The sequence below is a fragment of the Rhinatrema bivittatum genome, chromosome 1 (genome assembly GCF_901001135.1).
Source record: "Rhinatrema bivittatum chromosome 1, aRhiBiv1.1, whole genome shotgun sequence".
In the NCBI taxonomy this organism is placed as follows: domain Eukaryota; kingdom Metazoa; phylum Chordata; class Amphibia; order Gymnophiona; family Rhinatrematidae; genus Rhinatrema; species Rhinatrema bivittatum.
In genome coordinates this window covers 827,027,923-827,048,469 of record NC_042615.1, presented here as the reverse complement: position 1 = coordinate 827,048,469, position 20,547 = coordinate 827,027,923, and the positions used below count along the sequence as shown (strand labels likewise).

The 20,547-nt window shown below is 39.2% G+C and overlaps 1 long non-coding RNA gene across 1 annotated transcript in view; it reads right to left on the bottom strand.

The window, feature by feature from the left end:
- LOC115079145 overlaps window positions 1–2,737 on the bottom strand; it is a 76,935-nt gene extending 74,198 nt beyond the window's left edge. The window contains exon 1 of the long non-coding RNA XR_003853202.1: window positions 2,658–2,737. This is a non-coding gene — a long non-coding RNA (uncharacterized LOC115079145). The remainder of the gene's footprint in view (window positions 1–2,657) is intronic.
- Window positions 2,738–20,547: the final 17,810 nt, after the last annotated feature.

The following is a 20,547-nucleotide window of genomic DNA, read 5'->3' as shown; positions in this document are numbered from 1 at the left end:
ACCCCCCAGTCACCCTCCCTGCCCAGTCTCTGTCTCACACACACCCCAGTCACACCCCACACACCCCCCAGTCACCCTCCCTGCCCAGTCTCTGTCTCACACACACACCCCAGTCACACCCCACACCCCCCCCAGTCACCCTCCCTGCCCAGTCTCTGTCTCACACACACCCCAGTCACCTCCCTGCCCAGTCTCTGTCTCACACACACCCCAGTCACACCCCACACACACCCCAGTCACCCTCCCTGCCCAGTCTCTGTCTCACACACACCCCAGTCACACCCCACACACACCCCAGTCACCTCCCTGCCCAGTCTCTGTCTCACACACACCCCAGTCACATCCCACACACACCCCACACACACCCCAGTCACCCTCCCTGCCCAGTCTCTGTCTCACACACACCCCACACACACCCCAGTCACCTCCCTGCCCAGGCTCTGTCTCTCACACACACCCCAGTCACCTCCCTGCCCTGCATTTCCAGCCCACGGCTTGAACACTGCCACTCCTCCCACCCTGATGACCCCCTTCTTCCTGCCCCACCAGCCAATCAGAGGCTTCCTCCTTACACTGGCAGGAAGAAGGCTTCCGATTGGCCTGCGGGGGCAGGTAGAAGGGAGGAGGTTTCCCATTGGCCCACGGGGGCAGGAAGAAGGGAGGAGGTTTCCCATTGGCCCACGGGGGCAGGAAGAAGATAGGAGGTTTCCCATTGGCCCAGGAGGGCAGGAAGAAGATAGGAGGTTTCCCATTGGCCCACGAGGGCAGGAAGAATGTAAAGGGAAGTATTACTGGGGCTGTGGGACACCGGGAGCCGCAACACACCAGCTGATTTTATTTTTTTTTCTCCCTTGAGTGCCTGCTGATGCTGCCTGCTTTTATTGGCTGCAGTGTCTTGCAAAGAAATTTGGGTGGGCCTGAATGGAAAGTGGGTGGGCCACTGCCCACCCAGGCCCACCCGTAGCTACGCCACTGGTATGCACATAACCTGTTTTTATGTGTAAATGTCAGTACTAAATATCCTGGAGCTCAGTCAGTATAAGTGTATGCACATAACCTGTTTTTATGTGTAAATGTCAGTACTAAATATCCTGGAGCTCAGTTAGTATAAGTGTATGCACATAACCTGTTTTTATGTGTAAATGTCAGTACTAAATATCCTGGAGCTCAGTTAGTATAAGTGTATGCACATAACCTGTTTTTATGTGTAAATGTCAGTACTAAATATCCTGGAGCTCAGTTAGTATAAGTGTATGCACATAACCTGTTTTTATGTGTAAATGTAAGTACTAAATATCCTGGAGCTCAGTTAGTATAAGTGTATGCACATAACCTGTTTTTATATGTAAATGTCAGTACTAAATATCCTGGAGCTCAGTCAGTATAAGTGTATGCACGTAACCTGTTTTTATGTGTAAATGTCAGTACTAAATATCCTGGAGCTCAGTTAGAATAAGTGTATGCACGTAACCTGTTTTTATGTGTAAATGTCAGTACTAAGTATCCTGGAGCTCAGTTAGTATAAGTGTATGCACATAACCTGTTTTTATGTGTAAATGTCAGTACTAAATATCCTGGAGCTCAGTCAGTATAAGTGTATGCACATAACCTGCTTAAGTGCCCTACATTTACAAAATCCTTCTCAAACTATCAGTGGGAGCTTGGCACCAGTAATGAGGGAGGTGTTCCAAGAGCACTAGGGTGAAAAGCTAATTCCCTTTTTGTTTCCACTGTTTTCAGTATGGGAATGTCCTGATTATTTATTGGCTCTGGATGCACTGCCGAAGCTTTCTGATTGGCTGCTTATTTGCTTTCCCTGTACCTGCTTATTAACTTTTATTGTACTTTTATAATTTCTCTGTTTTCATACATATTTCGTCCACACAACACTTCTCTAATGAATACCGGTCCCGTTCCTGCTCTCTGATTAATAAAACAGAAATCCTAGAGGACTCCAGGTGTAAGGAAGGAGGCTGCAGGTATTTGCTGGAGTAAGAGTCACGTTTGCTCCCCTCCCCAATCTTTCCCCACAGGAAACAGCTCTCACTCCCTCCACAGCAATCACAGAACCAGGCTGTCCTGGAGCAGGATCGGGTCTCCTCCCAGAACCTCCTGTTTAATGCTCACGGTGACAGCACTGAACCCCAGGACTGTCCTAAAGCTGCATAATGTTGGGGGGAGGAGGATGAATTGGGGTTCATGGAAGCAGAATTGCCACATTCTGCCAATGTTGTGGTAAAATTCAGGTGAAGATTATCTCAGAGGCCAGCGATGGGGAGAGGGCTGAGAGATCAGTAAAGGCAATGAGGGTGAGGGGAAGGAGGGGAGATGGGGAGCAGGTATTGGTTTGTGAGTGGACGTTTTATTCTCATCTATGGAAAGAGGCAGAAAACCAGAGAGGAAGAATCTCAGCTGGGAATATTTGAGGGAATGGGGTCAATGGTTCATATCTGCAGTCATTTACTATTTCAGATGTGGATGTTCATTCTCATGACAAACTCTTACAATTAGTTAAACCAGGAAGTTGGTTTTACTGGCCAGTTCTGCACAAATTGTCAACAAACAGGAGACAATAGAAACAGAGGTTAGAAAAAGGTATTTTCTGAGAAAGTTACACAAGTTTAAAATAATTAGCAGGATCTAAAGTTTAGGCTTACCTTCTCACGCAGATCATTAATAAAACCCTAAATGAAAGAAAGAGCAGTGAGATTAGGGAAGAAACTCTCCTGGGAAGTCACAGAATAGCAAAGTCACTTTTACAGCCCAAGATCACCATGAAAGTTAGGACTGATTATTGACTTTGACCCTTGCTTCATTGGACTATGCTCAGGACTGATTACCGGCCATGACTCTTGCTTCACTGTACCTTCTCTAGATCTGCCGCCTGTTCCAGACCTCATCTCTGGTATCTCCTTGGATTTGGCCTTGTCAGGCTTCAGCCTTCTGCTGCCCAGGCATCACCTAACCTTCTTCCTGGCCTGTCCTTGCCGCCCCTGCCTAATATGTACCTGCCTTGGTCCCTCCAATACCTCTGCTGGTCCCTGGCTACCTGCTACTTCTTCCACTGGGAGTCGTCTGACGGAGGCCCACCTAAGACCACCAGGCCCCGGAAACCAAGGATTCAAACTGTGGGGAATAAGGGCTGGCATTGGCAAAGCTCCAGTTGGCCTCCAAATCCTGGCCTACTCCACCTCCCGACGGTGGGGACCCATGGGGCTTTCCCTATGGGTAGCGTCAACCCCACCTCGGGCCAAGGGTCCACCACCAGTGCAACAATGGCTTTCTCAGGCGGCACTATTACTGCAACAGTAATCACGATTTATGCAGAGTCAGTGATATGTTGTGCAGGATCTAGAGCACCTTCCGGGTCAAAGGAGCATAAGAGGGCATCTGTACATCAGTTCTTTTCTGCTGGTCAGTATCTCAGTTCATATTTAAAGCAGTTAAAGAATAGTGACACGTGGGCTTGATTCAGGTAGCAACTGAGAGCCTTGCACCAGATGTTCCAGATTTTTAAGGTCCCTGTGTATAGTCACTGCATGTCTGGCCCCATCTAACTAATGTCACTATTCATCTAAAGAAAGTTTCATGGTTAGCAGCTCGGGTTCTCCAATAGTGAAATTTCTCTCTGTTGAGTAAATTTTTTAGAGTAATAGAAGCAGGACAGGAGTGTGCAGTGGTTGTTTTGCTGTAAGAGGACAGCCCTTCCCTGAGGGTAGAAGCATCCACCTGCAGTAGTAATGATTTGGAGGGATCAGGATGGTGCAGGTACAGTTCACAGGTGAACACTTCCTCGAGGAGTGGGAATGTCTGAATGCCACTGTTGATATCAGTCTTCATTTAAATGAGGAGGGTGAGAGATGCAGCTAGCTTAATGAATTGTCAGTAATAGTTCACAAATTCAAGGAAGCACTTTAGAGCTTTGAGACCCATGGGCTGGGCCATTCTGGGATGGCTTTAGTTTGCCCAGGTCAATACATTAGGGGTGTGCATCCGTTTTCCACATATTTGTGATCCGCAACTTATTTTGTCATATCTGTTAAATACGTGGGGAGGCAAAACACATCGTGACTCCCCATGTATTTAACATATTTCTGTTTTGTTCGGTGCACCCAGCGGCGCGCGTTTTTCTTCGCCCCCATTAGCTGCGAGCTACCTATGATTTGCACAAAATGGCGGCATCATGCCAACCTGTCTGACCCTTTCCTGTGAGTTGCAGTGACTCACAGGAAAGGGTCGGACAGGACGGCATGGATACCGGAACGCAGCGTATCCGCGCTGACATTTTCTGAGCTGCACTGAATGCAGCCAATCGCGCTGTCATTCAGTGCTCTCTGTGGATTTTACTGATGAGCCAGCAGTATATAAACAGCAGCACGAGGAGCCACGCAGTTATTTCCAGCGATGCTATGGGGAGGTGGGCTGGGTGGAAGACGGAGGAGGCTGAACTAAGAGAGATAGGCTACTAGTAAAGGAAAAAAAAATATTCTTTGTTTTGCTGCAGTGCCAGGGTCAGCCACAGCTACTAGTCCTGTTTCTTTTAGCTGTTTAATATTTTGGTCATCTCTGACTGAGAAGAGAAGCTGTGCTAGGTCAGCTAGCACTGACCACCATTTAGGGTGTTGGGCTGGCTTGGAGAGAAATATTATTTTCAATTTCATCCATTTTTCTGGAGTGACAAAAATTCCTGCTTTTTTTAATTTCAATTACTTAGTCTCTCAGTGCGCTGGGCTTCACTGGGAAGTTGAACAGGCTGGGTCTGTGCAGTCAAGTGCCCGGGCAGTAGTCTGCCTCTTTTGTGCTTACAAGCAAGCAGCTTCTGTGTGCACGCCACACACATTAGTGCACAGCCAGGCACCGTGACAGTGGGCAGTGGGCATTTTAAACAGACTGAACCTAACTATTGGGTGGGACTGTGCAGTCAAGTGCCCAGGCAGTCTGCCTCTTTTGTGCTTACAAGCAAGCAGCTTCTGTATACATGCCGCACACATTAGTGCACAGCCAGGCACAGTTACAGTGGGCAGTGGGCATTTTAAACAGACTGAACCTTATTATTGAGTGGGTCTGTGCAGTCAAGTGCCCAGGCAGCCTGCCTTTTTTGTGCTTACAAGCAAACAGCTTCTGTGTACACGCCACACACATTGGTGCACAGCCAGGCACCGCAACAGTGGGCAGTGGGCAGTGGGCATTTTAAACAGACTGAACATTATTATTGTGGGACAGTGGGCATTATTACCACTCTGTGACATAAAATCCATAATGTCAGGGAAAGAGAGATGCAATCGACTTATTGGGACTGGCAGAGGAGGCACCCCAAAAGACACTAGTGCAACAACACCAGTACAGCTAAAAAGGCAACTGTCACAATCTAAACTCTTTGTAGGGGATGGCAGTTCCATAGCAAAAAAAATGAAATCTGACCATGATACATCGCCATCGCCACCACTTGTTTCTGGCCCTGTAGTTTTGGAGGAGAGGGAAGGGGAGGCAGAGTCATGCCCGACAAAATGTAGACACCCAAAAGCAGCAGGAGGACAGAAGTCTCGACTAACACTTAGCGTTCACAAGGTAGCACAGTCACTGTTAGCTTATGATTAAGATGAAGAATCTTCTTGTGTGGGTTTCTCATCAGAAACGGAAGAAGTAATAGCTGATGAATCTTCGGTAGAATCAGTTAGTCCTGTCTTAGCCTCCAGAAATGTGCAGCAGGGGAGAGATGACAGTGATATCGAGGAGGAGGAAGAGCAGTCAGTACAGGCACAGAGGTTGACTGATGCCCTCTCTGGCATTGCTTCTCAGGGTGCACCCAGTTCCTTAACTCCAGTGCCAGCATCCACCCCCAAGGTGTTAGAGAGGGGAGGATCACAAAAGACATCTCCAATCTGGAAACACTTTAAAGTGACGGAAGTCCCGCGTTATGCTCGGTGTAATTACTGTGCCAGGGATATTAGCAGAGGCAAGCAAATGGGACATCTATCAAATTTTGGCATGAATCATCATATGAAGAGGCAACACCCAACAAGATTACTGCCATCTGGGGAAGGTGACAGTTTCAGTTGGGGGACCCCTTCCAACCAGTGTGCAGTGGTAGGAAAGCAGCAGAGTCAGCCCACGCCCTCATACCCTTCTAGCAGTCAGGCAGCAGGCCAGCAACCCACTGACATGTGGCAGAAGCGACAATCCACCATGGAGGACATCGGGTGGAGTGCTGTAACGCTATCCCGGGGTAGGAGGCAGGCAGCCTCAAAAGTTGTAACCAGGAGCATTGGGGAAATGATTGCCCTTGATGACCAGCCCTTGCAGCTAGTGCAGAATGTGGGTTTCAAGCGTTTTTTGAAGGTTGTACTTCCAAATTACAAAATCCCGTGCAGAACCACATTTAGTAGAAAGGTCATTCCCAGCCTGTACAAGCAGTGTCGCACTTGCTTGCAAGCACTGCTAGGTAAGGCAGATGGAAGAGTGCATTTCACCTGCGATATCTGGACCGCCATTAATGCTGCACACTCTTACCTCTCTCTGACAGCACATTGGTGGGACATGGCTGAGGCAGGGGCAGCCAGCAGCTGTATTACTGAAGAAGTATCAGGGTGGAGGTGGGCTTTACTGCACACCCACCTGACGGACCAGGCCCATACCGCAGTCAATATTCTAGCATGCATCAGGCAGATGCTGGAGGTCTGGAAACTACACCAGCGAGACAGGAAAACGCAGGCAGGGATCTTTGTTACAGACAATGGTGCAAACATGGTTAAGGCAATAACCGATGGGCGGTTTAAGAACATCCGATGTTTGCACACACTCTGCACCTGGTAGTGAGGTCAGCTCTGGGCTTGGAGTCCAATGACAAGGAGAATGAATACCTGCATAGGTTAATACAGAAGTCCAGGAACATAGCAGCACACATTTCCCCAGAAGTGTCAAGGCGGGGCAGGTTCTCCGACAAAAGCAGACTGATTTGGATATGCCTCACAAGCGTCTCATTCAAGACATTACCACCCAGTGGAATTCCACCTTTATGATGCTGGAGAGGTTACTGGAGCTGCAGACACCCCTTTATGAACTTTCTGGTACAATAGACATAGTTGTGCAGAATCCCCTAGGGCATCATGATTGGTTAGTCATGAGTCAGCTGGTACAAATCCTGCAGCCCTTCAAGGATGTCACGGAGGAGCTGAGTTCCAGAAGTGCCACCTTGGCTGACATCATCCCTATAGTTAATTTCCTGGATGAACATTTGGAGGCCTTTAAATGGGAAGATGGAATACCTGATGAGGTGCTGCAGTGTCTGGACATTTTGCAGCAGCAGGTGAAATACAGATTAAGGCCTTTAACAGACGACCGCACATACATGCTCACCTCTTTCTGTGATCCCCGTGTGAAAGGTAAACTCGCCCTACAGACTAAAATTGTCTGTCATTTGTGAAGAAGCTGCTGTTAGCGAAGGTCCGTGAACAGGAGCACCATAGGTGGAGACAGATTAGGCTTGAAGTAGAGGTGGAAACAGCAGGCACATCACAGAGTTGTGCTGCTAGCCCAGGCAGGAGCAGCTCAGTGTCAGTGACAGATAGTACCTCATCCTCCACGTCAGAACGCCCAAGTCAGTACTAAATATCCTGGAGCTCAGTTAGTATAAGTGTATGCACATAACCTGTTTTTATGTGTAAATGTCAGTACTAAATATCCTAGAGCTCAGTCAGTATAAGTGTATGCACATAACCTGTTTTTATGTGTAAATGTAAGTACTAAATATCCTGGAGCTCAGTCAGTATAAGTGTATGCACATAACCTGTTTTTATGTGTAAATGTCAGTACTAAATATCCTGGAGCTCAGTTAGTATAAGTGTATGCACATAACCTGTTTTTATGTATAAATGTCAGTACTAAATATCCTGGAGCTCAGTTAGTATAAGTGTATGCACATATCCTGTTTTTATGTGTAAATGTAAGTACTAAATATCCTGGAGCTCAGTTAGTATAAGTGTATGCACATAACCTGTTTTTATGTGTAAATGTCAGTACTAAATATCCTGGAGCTCAGTCAGTATAAGTGTATGCACATAACCTGTTTCTATGTGTAAATGTCTGTGCTAAATATCCTGGAGCTCAGTTAGTATAAGTGTATGCACGTAACCTGTTTTTATGTGTAAATATCAGTACTAAATATCCTGGAGCTCAGTTAGTATAAGTGTATGCACATAACCTGTTTTTATGTGTAAATGTCAGTACTAAATATCCTGGAGCTCAGTTAGTATAAGTGTATGCACGTAACCTGTTTTTATGTGTAAATGTCAGTACTAAATATCCTGGAGCTCAGTTAGTATACGTGTATGCACATAACCTGTTTTTATGTGTAAATATCAGTACTAAATAGCCTGGAGCTCAGTTAGTATAAGTGTATGCACATAACCTGTTTTTATGTGTAAATATCAGTACTAAATAGCCTGGAGCTCAGTTAGTATAAGTGTATGCACATAACCTGTTTTTATGTGTAAATGTAAGTACTAAATATCCTGGAGCTCAGTTAGTATAAGTGTATGCACATAACCTGTTTTTATGTGTAAATATCAGTACTAAATAGCCTGGAGCTCAGTTAGTATAAGTGTATGCACATATCCTGTTTTTATGTGTAAATGTCAGTACTAAATATCCTGGAGCTCAGTTAGTATAAGTGTATGCACGTAACCTGTTTTTATGTGTAAATGTCAGTACTAAATATCCTGGAGCTCAGTTAGTATACGTGTATGCACATAACCTGTTTTTATGTGTAAATGTAAGTACTAAATATCCTGGAGCTCAGTTAGTATAAGTGTATGCACATAACCTGTTTTTATGTGTAAATGTCAGTACTAAATATCCTGGAGCTCAGTTAGGATAAGTGTATGCACATAACCTGTTTTTATGTGTAAATGTAAGTACTAAATATCCTGGAGCTCAGTTAGTATAAGTGTATGCACATAACCTGTTTTTATGTGTAAATGTCAGTACTAAATATCCTGGAGCTCAGTTAGTATAAGTGTATGCACGTAACCTGTTTTTATGTGTAAATGTCAGTACTAAATGTCCTGGAGCTCAGTTAGTATAAGTGCATGCACATAACCTGTTTTTATGTGTAAATGTCAGTGCTAAATATCCTGGAGCTCAGTTAGTATAAGTGTATGCACATAACCTGTTTTTATATGTAAATGTCAGTACTAAATATCCTGGAGCTCAGTTAGTATAAGTGTATGCACATAACCTGTTTTTATGTGTAAATGTCAGTGCTAAATATCCTGGAGCTCAGTTAGTATAAGTGTATGCACATAACCTGTTTTTATATGTAAATGTCAGTACTAAATATCCTGGAGCTCAGTTAGTATAAGTGTATGCACATAACCTGTTTTTATGTGTAAATATCAGTACTAAATATCCTGGAGCTCAGTTAGTATAAGTGTATGCACATAACCTGTTTTTATGTGTAAATGTCAGTACTAAATATCCTGGAGCTCAGTTAGTATAAGTGTATGCACATAACCTGTTTTTATGTGTAAATGTCAGTACTAAATATCCTGGAGCTCATTTAGTATAAGTGTATGCACATAACCTGTTTTTATGTGTAAATGTAAGTACTAAATATCCTGGAGCTCAGTTAGTATAAGTGTATGCACATATCCTGTTTTTATGTGTAAATGTCAGTACTAAATATCCTGGAGCTCAGTTAGTATAAGTGTATGCACATATCCTGTTTTTATGTGTAAATGTCAGTGCTAAATATCCTGGAGCTCAGTTAGTATAAGTGTATGCACATAACCTGTATTTATGTGTAAATGTCAGTACTAAATATCCTGGAGCTCAGTTAGTATAAGTGTATGCACATAACCTGTTTCTATGTGTAAATGTCAGTGCTAAATATCCTGGAGCTCAGTTAGGATAAGTGTATGCACATATCCTGTTTTTATGTGTAAATGTCAGTGCTAAATATCCTGGAGCTCAGTTAGTATAAGTGTATGCACATAACCTGTATTTATGTGTAAATGTCAGTACTAAATATCCTGGAGCTCAGTTAGTATAAGTGTATGCACGTAACCTGTTTTTATGTGTAAATGTCAGTACTAAATATCCTGGAGCTCAGTTAGTATAAGTGTATGCACATAACCTGTTTTTATGTGTAAATGTCAGTACTAAATATCCTGGAGCTCAGTTAGTATAAGTGTATGCACATAACCTGTTTTTATGTGTAAATGTAAGTACTAAATATCCTGGAGCTCAGTTAGTATAAGTGTATGCACATAACCTGTTTTTATATGTAAATGTCAGTACTAAATATCCTGGAGCTCAGTTAGTATAAGTGTATGCACGTAACCTGTTTTTATGTGTAAATGTCAGTACTAAATATCCTGGAGCTCAGTTAGAATAAGTGTATGCACGTAACCTGTTTTTATGTGTAAATGTCAGTACTAAATATCCTGGAGCTCAGTTAGTATAAGTGTATGCACATAACCTGTTTTTATGTGTAAATGTCAGTACTAAATATCCTGGAGCTCAGTTAGTATAAGTGTATGCACATAACCTGTTTTTATGTGTAAATGTCAGTACTAAATATCCTGGAGCTCGGTTAGTATAAGTGTATGCACATAACCTGTTTTTATGTGTAAATGTAAGTACTAAATATCCTGGAGCTCAGTTAGTATAAGTGTATGCACGTAACCTGTTTTTATGTGTAAATGTCAGTACTAAATAGCCTGGAGCTCAGTTAGTGTAAGTGTATGCACATATCCTGTTTTTATGTGTAAATGTCAGTGCTAAATATCCTGGAGCTCAGTTAGTATAAGTGTATGCACATATCCTGTTTTTATGTGTAAATGTCAGTACTAAATATCCCGGAGCTCAGTTAGTATAAGTGTATGCACATAACCTGTTTTTATGTGTAAATGTCAGTACTAAATAGCCTGGAGCTCAGTTAGTGTAAGTGTATGCACATATCCTGTTTTTATGTGTAAATGTCAGTGCTAAATATCCTGGAGCTCAGTTAGTATAAGTGTATGCACATATCCTGTTTTTATGTGTAAATGTCAGTACTAAATATCCCGGAGCTCAGTTAGTATAAGTGTATGCACGTAACCTGTTTTTATGTGTAAATGTCAGTACTAAATGTCCTGGAGCTCAGTTAGTATAAGTGCATGCACATAACCTGTTTTTATGTGTAAATGTAAGTACTAAATATCCTGGAGCTCAGTTAGTATAAGTGTATGCACATAACCTGTTTTTATGTGTAAATGTCAGTACTAAATATCCTAGAGCTCAGTCAGTATAAGTGTATGCACATAACCTGTTTTTATGTGTAAATGTAAGTACTAAATATCCTGGAGCTCAGTCAGTATAAGTGTATGCACATAACCTGTTTTTATGTGTAAATGTCAGTACTAAATATCCTGGAGCTCAGTTAGTATAAGTGTATGCACATAACCTGTTTTTATGTATAAATGTCAGTACTAAATATCCTGGAGCTCAGTTAGTATAAGTGTATGCACATAACCTGTTTTTATGTATAAATGTCAGTACTAAATATCCTGGAGCTCAGTTAGTATAAGTGTATGCACATATCCTGTTTTTATGTGTAAATGTAAGTACTAAATATCCTGGAGCTCAGTCAGTATAAGTGTATGCACATATCCTGTTTTTATGTGTAAATGTCAGTACTAAATAGCCTGGAGCTCAGTTAGTATAAGTGTATGCACATAACCTGTTTTTATGTGTAAATATCAGTACTAAATAGCGTGGAGCTCAGTTAGTATAAGTGTATGCACATATCCTGTTTTTATGTGTAAATGTCAGTACTAAATATCCTGGAGCTCAGTTAGTATAAGTGTATGCACGTAACCTGTTTTTATGTGTAAATGTCAGTACTAAATATCCTGGAGCTCAGTTAGTATACGTGTATGCACATAACCTGTTTTTATGTGTAAATATCAGTACTAAATAGCCTGGAGCTCAGTTAGTATAAGTGTATGCACATAACCTGTTTTTATGTGTAAATATCAGTACTAAATAGCCTGGAGCTCAGTTAGTATAAGTGTATGCACATAACCTGTTTTTATGTGTAAATGTAAGTACTAAATATCCTGGAGCTCAGTTAGTATAAGTGTATGCACATAACCTGTTTTTATGTGTAAATATCAGTACTAAATAGCCTGGAGCTCAGTTAGTATAAGTGTATGCACATATCCTGTTTTTATGTGTAAATGTCAGTACTAAATATCCTGGAGCTCAGTTAGTATAAGTGTATGCACGTAACCTGTTTTTATGTGTAAATGTCAGTACTAAATATCCTGGAGCTCAGTTAGTATACGTGTATGCACATAACCTGTTTTTATGTGTAAATGTAAGTACTAAATATCCTGGAGCTCAGTTAGTATAAGTGTATGCACATAACCTGTTTTTATGTGTAAATGTCAGTACTAAATATCCTGGAGCTCAGTTAGGATAAGTGTATGCACATAACCTGTTTTTATGTGTAAATGTAAGTACTAAATATCCTGGAGCTCAGTTAGTATAAGTGTATGCACATAACCTGTTTTTATGTGTAAATGTCAGTACTAAATATCCTGGAGCTCAGTTAGTATAAGTGTATGCACGTAACCTGTTTTTATGTGTAAATGTCAGTACTAAATGTCCTGGAGCTCAGTTAGTATAAGTGCATGCACATAACCTGTTTTTATGTGTAAATGTAAGTACTAAATATCCTGGAGCTCAGTTAGTATACGTGTATGCACATAACCTGTTTTTATGTGTAAATGTAAGTACTAAATATCCTGGAGCTCAGTTAGTATAAGTGCATGCACATAACCTGTTTTTATGTGTAAATGTAAGTACTAAATATCCTGGAGCTCAGTTAGTATAAGTGTATGCACATAACCTGTTTTTATGTGTAAATGTCAGTACTAAATATCCTGGAGCTCAGTTAGTATAAGTGTATGCACATAACCTGTTTTTATGTGTAAATGTCAGTACTAAATATCCTGGAGCTCAGTTAGTATAAGTGTATGCACATAACCTGTTTTTATGTGTAAATATCAGTACTAAATATCCTGGAGCTCAGTTAGTATAAGTGTATGCACATAACCTGTATTTATGTGTAAATGTCAGTACTAAATATCCAGGAGCTCAGTTAGTATAAGTGTATGCACATAACCTGTTTCTATGTGTAAATGTCAGTACTAAATATCCTGGAGCTCAGTTAGTATAAGTGTATGCACATAACCTGTTTTTATGTGTAAATGTCAGTACTAAATCTCCTGGAGCTCAGTTAGTATAAGTGTATGCACATAACCTGTTTTTATGTGTAAATGTCAGTGCTAAATATCCTGGAGCTCAGTTAGTATACGTGTATGCACATAACCTGTTTTTATGTGTAAATGTCAGTACTAAATATCCTGGAGCTCAGTTAGTATAAGTGTATGCACATAACCTGTTTTTATGTGTAAATGTCAGTGCTAAATATCCTGGAGCTCAGTTAGTATAAGTGTATGCACATAACCTGTTTTTATATGTAAATGTCAGTACTAAATATCCTGGAGCTCAGTTAGTATAAGTGTATGCACATAACCTGTTTTTATGTGTAAATATCAGTACTAAATATCCTGGAGCTCAGTTAGTATAAGTGTATGCACATAACCTGTTTTTATGTGTAAATGTCAGTACTAAATATCCTGGAGCTCAGTTAGTATAAGTGTATGCACATAACCTGTTTTTATGTGTAAATGTCAGTACTAAATATCCTGGAGCTCAGTTAGTATAAGTGTATGCACATAACCTGTTTTTATGTGTAAATGTAAGTACTAAATATCCTGGAGCTCAGTTAGTATAAGTGTATGCACATATCCTGTTTTTATGTGTAAATGTCAGTACTAAATATCCTGGAGCTCAGTTAGTATAAGTGTATGCACATATCCTGTTTTTATGTGTAAATGTCAGTGCTAAATATCCTGGAGCTCAGTTAGTATAAGTGTATGCACATAACCTGTATTTATGTGTAAATGTCAGTACTAAATATCCTGGAGCTCAGTTAGTATAAGTGTATGCACATAACCTGTTTCTATGTGTAAATGTCAGTGCTAAATATCCTGGAGCTCAGTTAGGATAAGTGTATGCACATATCCTGTTTTTATGTGTAAATGTCAGTGCTAAATATCCTGGAGCTCAGTTAGTATAAGTGTATGCACATAACCTGTATTTATGTGTAAATGTCAGTACTAAATATCCTGGAGCTCAGTTAGTATAAGTGTATGCACGTAACCTGTTTTTATGTGTAAATGTCAGTACTAAATATCCTAGAGCTCAGTTAGTATAAGTGTATGCACATAACCTGTTTTTATGTGTAAATGTCAGTACTAAATATCCTGGAGCTCAGTTAGTATAAGTGTATGCACATAACCTGTTTTTATGTGTAAATGTAAGTACTAAATATCCTGGAGCTCAGTTAGTATAAGTGTATGCACATAACCTGTTTTTATATGTAAATGTCAGTACTAAATATCCTGGAGCTCAGTCAGTATAAGTGTATGCACGTAACCTGTTTTTATGTGTAAATGTCAGTACTAAATATCCTGGAGCTCAGTTAGAATAAGTGTATGCACGTAACCTGTTTTTATGTGTAAATGTCAGTACTAAATATCCTGGAGCTCAGTTAGTATAAGTGTATGCACATAACCTGTTTTTATGTGTAAATGTCAGTACTAAATATCCTGGAGCTCAGTTAGTATAAGTGTATGCACATAACCTGTTTTTATGTGTAAATGTCAGTACTAAATATCCTGGAGCTCGGTTAGTATAAGTGTATGCACATAACCTGTTTTTATGTGTAAATGTCAGTACTAAATCTCCTGGAGCTCAGTTAGTATAAGTGTATGCACATAACCTGTTTTTATGTGTAAATGTCAGTGCTAAATATCCTGGAGCTCAGTTAGTATAAGTGTATGCACATAACCTGTTTTTATGTGTAAATGTCAGTACTAAATATCCTGGAGCTCAGTTAGTATAAGTGTATGCACATAACCTGTTTTTATGTGTAAATGTCAGTGCTAAATATCCTGGAGCTCAGTTAGTATAAGTGTATGCACATAACCTGTTTTTATATGTAAATGTCAGTACTAAATATCCTGGAGCTCAGTTAGTATAAGTGTATGCACATAACCTGTTTTTATGTGTAAATATCAGTACTAAATATCCTGGAGCTCAGTTAGTATAAGTGTATGCACATAACCTGTTTTTATGTGTAAATGTCAGTACTAAATATCCTGGAGCTCAGTTAGTATAAGTGTATGCACATAACCTGTTTTTATGTGTAAATGTCAGTACTAAATATCCTGGAGCTCAGTTAGTATAAGTGTATGCACATAACCTGTTTTTATGTGTAAATGTAAGTACTAAATATCCTGGAGCTCAGTTAGTATAAGTGTATGCACATATCCTGTTTTTATGTGTAAATGTCAGTACTAAATATCCTGGAGCTCAGTTAGTATAAGTGTATGCACATATCCTGTTTTTATGTGTAAATGTCAGTGCTAAATATCCTGGAGCTCAGTTAGTATAAGTGTATGCACATAACCTGTATTTATGTGTAAATGTCAGTACTAAATATCCTGGAGCTCAGTTAGTATAAGTGTATGCACATAACCTGTTTCTATGTGTAAATGTCAGTGCTAAATATCCTGGAGCTCAGTTAGGATAAGTGTATGCACATATCCTGTTTTTATGTGTAAATGTCAGTGCTAAATATCCTGGAGCTCAGTTAGTATAAGTGTATGCACATAACCTGTATTTATGTGTAAATGTCAGTACTAAATATCCTGGAGCTCAGTTAGTATAAGTGTATGCACGTAACCTGTTTTTATGTGTAAATGTCAGTACTAAATATCCTAGAGCTCAGTTAGTATAAGTGTATGCACATAACCTGTTTTTATGTGTAAATGTCAGTACTAAATATCCTGGAGCTCAGTTAGTATAAGTGTATGCACATAACCTGTTTTTATGTGTAAATGTAAGTACTAAATATCCTGGAGCTCAGTTAGTATAAGTGTATGCACATAACCTGTTTTTATATGTAAATGTCAGTACTAAATATCCTGGAGCTCAGTCAGTATAAGTGTATGCACGTAACCTGTTTTTATGTATAAATGTCAGTACTAAATATCCTGGAGCTCAGTTAGAATAAGTGTATGCACGTAACCTGTTTTTATGTGTAAATGTCAGTACTAAATATCCTGGAGCTCAGTTAGTATAAGTGTATGCACATAACCTGTTTTTATGTGTAAATGTCAGTACTAAATATCCTGGAGCTCAGTTAGTATAAGTGTATGCACATAACCTGTTTTTATGTGTAAATGTCAGTACTAAATATCCTGGAGCTCGGTTAGTATAAGTGTATGCACATAACCTGTTTTTATGTGTAAATGTAAGTACTAAATATCCTGGAGCTCAGTTAGTATAAGTGTATGCACGTAACCTGTTTTTATGTGTAAATGTCAGTACTAAATAGCCTGGAGCTCAGTTAGTGTAAGTGTATGAACATATCCTGTTTTTATGTGTAAATGTCAGTGCTAAATATCCTGGAGCTCAGTTAGTATAAGTGTATGCACATATCCTGTTTTTATGTGTAAATGTCAGTACTAAATATCCCGGAGCTCAGTTAGTATAAGTGTATGCACATAACCTGTTTTTATGTGTAAATGTCAGTACTAAATAGCCTGGAGCTCAGTTAGTGTAAGTGTATGCACATATCCTGTTTTTATGTGTAAATGTCAGTGCTAAATATCCTGGAGCTCAGTTAGTATAAGTGTATGCACATAACCTGTATTTATGTGTAAATGTCAGTACTAAATATCCAGGAGCTCAGTTAGTATAAGTGTATGCACATAACCTGTTTCTATGTGTAAATGTCAGTACTAAATATCCTGGAGCTCAGTTAGTATAAGTGTATGCACATAACCTGTTTTTATGTGTAAATGTCAGTGCTAAATATCCTGGAGCTCAGTTAGTATAAGTGTATGCACATAACCTGTTTTATATGTAAATGTCAGTACTAAATATCCTGGAGCTCAGTTAGTATAAGTGTATGCACATAACCTGTTTTTATGTGTAAATGTCAGTGCTAAATATCCTGGAGCTCAGTTAGTATAAGTGTATGCACATAACCTGTTTTTATATGTAAATGTCAGTACTAAATATCCTGGAGCTCAGTTAGTATAAGTGTATGCACATAACCTGTTTTTATGTGTAAATATCAGTACTAAATATCCTGGAGCTCAGTTAGTATAAGTGTATGCACATAACCTGTTTTTATGTGTAAATGTCAGTACTAAATATCCTGGAGCTCAGTTAGTATAAGTGTATGCACATAACCTGTTTTTATGTGTAAATGTCAGTACTAAATATCCTGGAGCTCAGTTAGTATAAGTGTATGCACATAACCTGTTTTTATGTGTAAATGTAAGTACTAAATATCCTGGAGCTCAGTTAGTATAAGTGTATGCACATGTCCTGTTTTTATGTGTAAATGTCAGTACTAAATATCCTGGAGCTCAGTTAGTATAAGTGTATGCACATATCCTGTTTTTATGTGTAAATGTCAGTGCTAAATATCCTGGAGCTCAGTTAGTATAAGTGTATGCACATAACCTGTATTTATGTGTAAATGTCAGTACTAAATATCCTGGAGCTCAGTTAGTATAAGTGTATGCACATAACCTGTTTCTATGTGTAAATGTCAGTGCTAAATATCCTGGAGCTCAGTTAGGATAAGTGTATGCACATATCCTGTTTTTATGTGTAAATGTCAGTGCTAAATATCCTGGAGCTCAGTTAGTATAAGTGTATGCACATAACCTGTATTTATGTGTAAATGTCAGTACTAAATATCCTGGAGCTCAGTTAGTATAAGTGTATGCACGTAACCTGTTTTTATGTGTAAATGTCAGTACTAAATATCCTGGAGCTCAGTTAGTATAAGTGTATGCACATAACCTGTTTTTATGTGTAAATGTCAGTACTAAATATCCTGGAGCTCAGTTAGTATAAGTGTATGCACATAACCTGTTTTTATGTGTAAATGTAAGTACTAAATATCCTGGAGCTCAGTTAGTATAAGTGTATGCACATAACCTGTTTTTATATGTAAATGTCAGTACTAAATATCCTGGAGCTCAGTCAGTATAAGTGTATGCACGTAACCTGTTTTTATGTGTAAATGTCAGTACTAAATATCCTGGAGCTCAGTTAGAATAAGTGTATGCACGTAACCTGTTTTTATGTGTAAATGTCAGTACTAAATATCCTGGAGCTCAGTTAGTATAAGTGTATGCACATAACCTGTTTTTATGTGTAAATGTCAGTACTAAATATCCTGGAGCTCAGTTAGTATAAGTGTATGCACATAACCTGTTTTTATGTGTAAATGTCAGTACTAAATATCCTGGAGCTCGGTTAGTATAAGTGTATGCACATAACCTGTTTTTATGTGTAAATGTAAGTACTAAATATCCTGGAGCTCAGTTAGTATAAGTGTATGCACGTAACCTGTTTTTATGTGTAAATGTCAGTACTAAATAGCCTGGAGCTCAGTTAGTGTAAGTGTATGCACATATCCTGTTTTTATGTGTAAATGTCAGTGCTAAATATCCTGGAGCTCAGTTAGTATAAGTGTAGGCACATATCCTGTTTTTATGTGTAAATGTCAGTGCTAAATATCCTGGAGCTCAGTTAGTATAAGTGTATGCACATATCCTGTTTTTATGTGTAAATGTCAGTACTAAATATCCCGGAGCTCAGTTAGTATAAGTGTATGCACATAACCTGTTTTTATGTGTAAATGTCAGTACTAAATAGCCTGGAGCTCAGTTAGTGTAAGTGTATGCACATATCCTGTTTTTATGTGTAAATGTCAGTGCTAAATATCCTGGAGCTCAGTTAGTATAAGTGTATGCACGTATCCTGTTTTTATGTGTAAATGTCAGTACTAAATATCCCGGATCTCAGTTAGTATAAGTGTATGCACGTAACCTGTTTTTATGTGTAAATGTCAGTACTAAATGTCCTGGAGCTCAATTAGTATAAGTGCATGCACATAACCTGTTTTTATGTGTAAATGTAAGTACTAAATATCCTGGAGCTCAGTTAGTATAAGTGTATGCACATAACCTGTTTTTATGTGTAAATGTCAGTACTAAATATCCTGGAGCTCAGTTAGTATAAGTGTATGCACATAACCTGTTTCTATGTGTAAATGTCAGAACTAAATATCCTGGAGCTCAGTTAGTAAAAGTGTATGCACATAACCTGTTTTTATGTGTAAATGTCAGTGCTAAATATCCTGGAGCTCAGTTAGTATAAGTGTATGCACATAACCTGTTTTTATATGTAAATGTCAGTACTAAATATCCTGGAGCTCAGTTAGTATAAGTGTATGCACATAACCTGTTTTTATGTGTAAATGTCAGTGCTAAATATCCTGGAGCTCAGTTAGTATAAGTGTATGCACATAACCTGTTTTTATATGTAAATGTCAGTACTAAATATCCTGGAGCTCAGTTAGTATAAGTGTATGCACATAACCTGTTTTTATGTGTAAATATCAGTACTAAATATCCTGGAGCTCAGTTAGTATAAGTGTATGCACATAACCTGTTTTTATGTGTAAATGTCAGTACTAAATATCCTGGAGCTCAGTTAGTATAAGTGTATGCACATAACCTGTTTTTATGTGTAAATGTCAGTACTAAATATCCTGGAGCTCAGTTAGTATAAGTGTATGCACATAACCTGTTTTTATGTGTAAATGTAAGTACTAAATATCCTGGAGCTCAGTTAGTATAAGTGTATGCACATATCCTGTTTTTATGTGTAAATGTCAGTACTAAATATCCTGGAGCTCAGTTAGTATAAGTGTATGCACATATCCTGTTTTTATGTGTAAATGTCAGTGCTAAATATCCTGGAGCTCAGTTAGTATAAGTGTATGCACATAACCTGTATTTATGTGTAAATGTCAGTGCTAAATATCCTGGAGCTCAGTTAGGATAAGTGTATGCACATATCCTGTTTTTATGTGTAAATGTCAGTGCTAAATATCCTGGAGCTCAGTTAGTATAAGTGTATGCACATAACCTGTTTTTATGTGTAAATATCAGTACTAAATATCCTGGAGCTCAGTTAGTATAAGTGTATGCACATAACCTGTTTTTATGTGTAAATGTCAGTACTAAATATCCTGGAGCTCAGTTAGTATAAGTGTATGCACATAACCTGTTTTTATGTGTAAATGTCAGTACTAAATATCCTGGAGCTCAGTTAGTATAAGTGTATGCACATAACCTGTTTTTATGTGTAAATGTAAGTACTAAATATCCTGGAGCTCAGTTAGTATAAGTGTATGCACATATCCTGTTTTTATGTGTAAATGTCAGTACTAAATATCCTGGAGCTCAGTTAGTATAAGTGTATGCACATATCCTGTTTTTATGTGTAAATGTCAGTGCTAAATATCCTGGAGCTCAGTTAGTATAAGTGTATGCACAT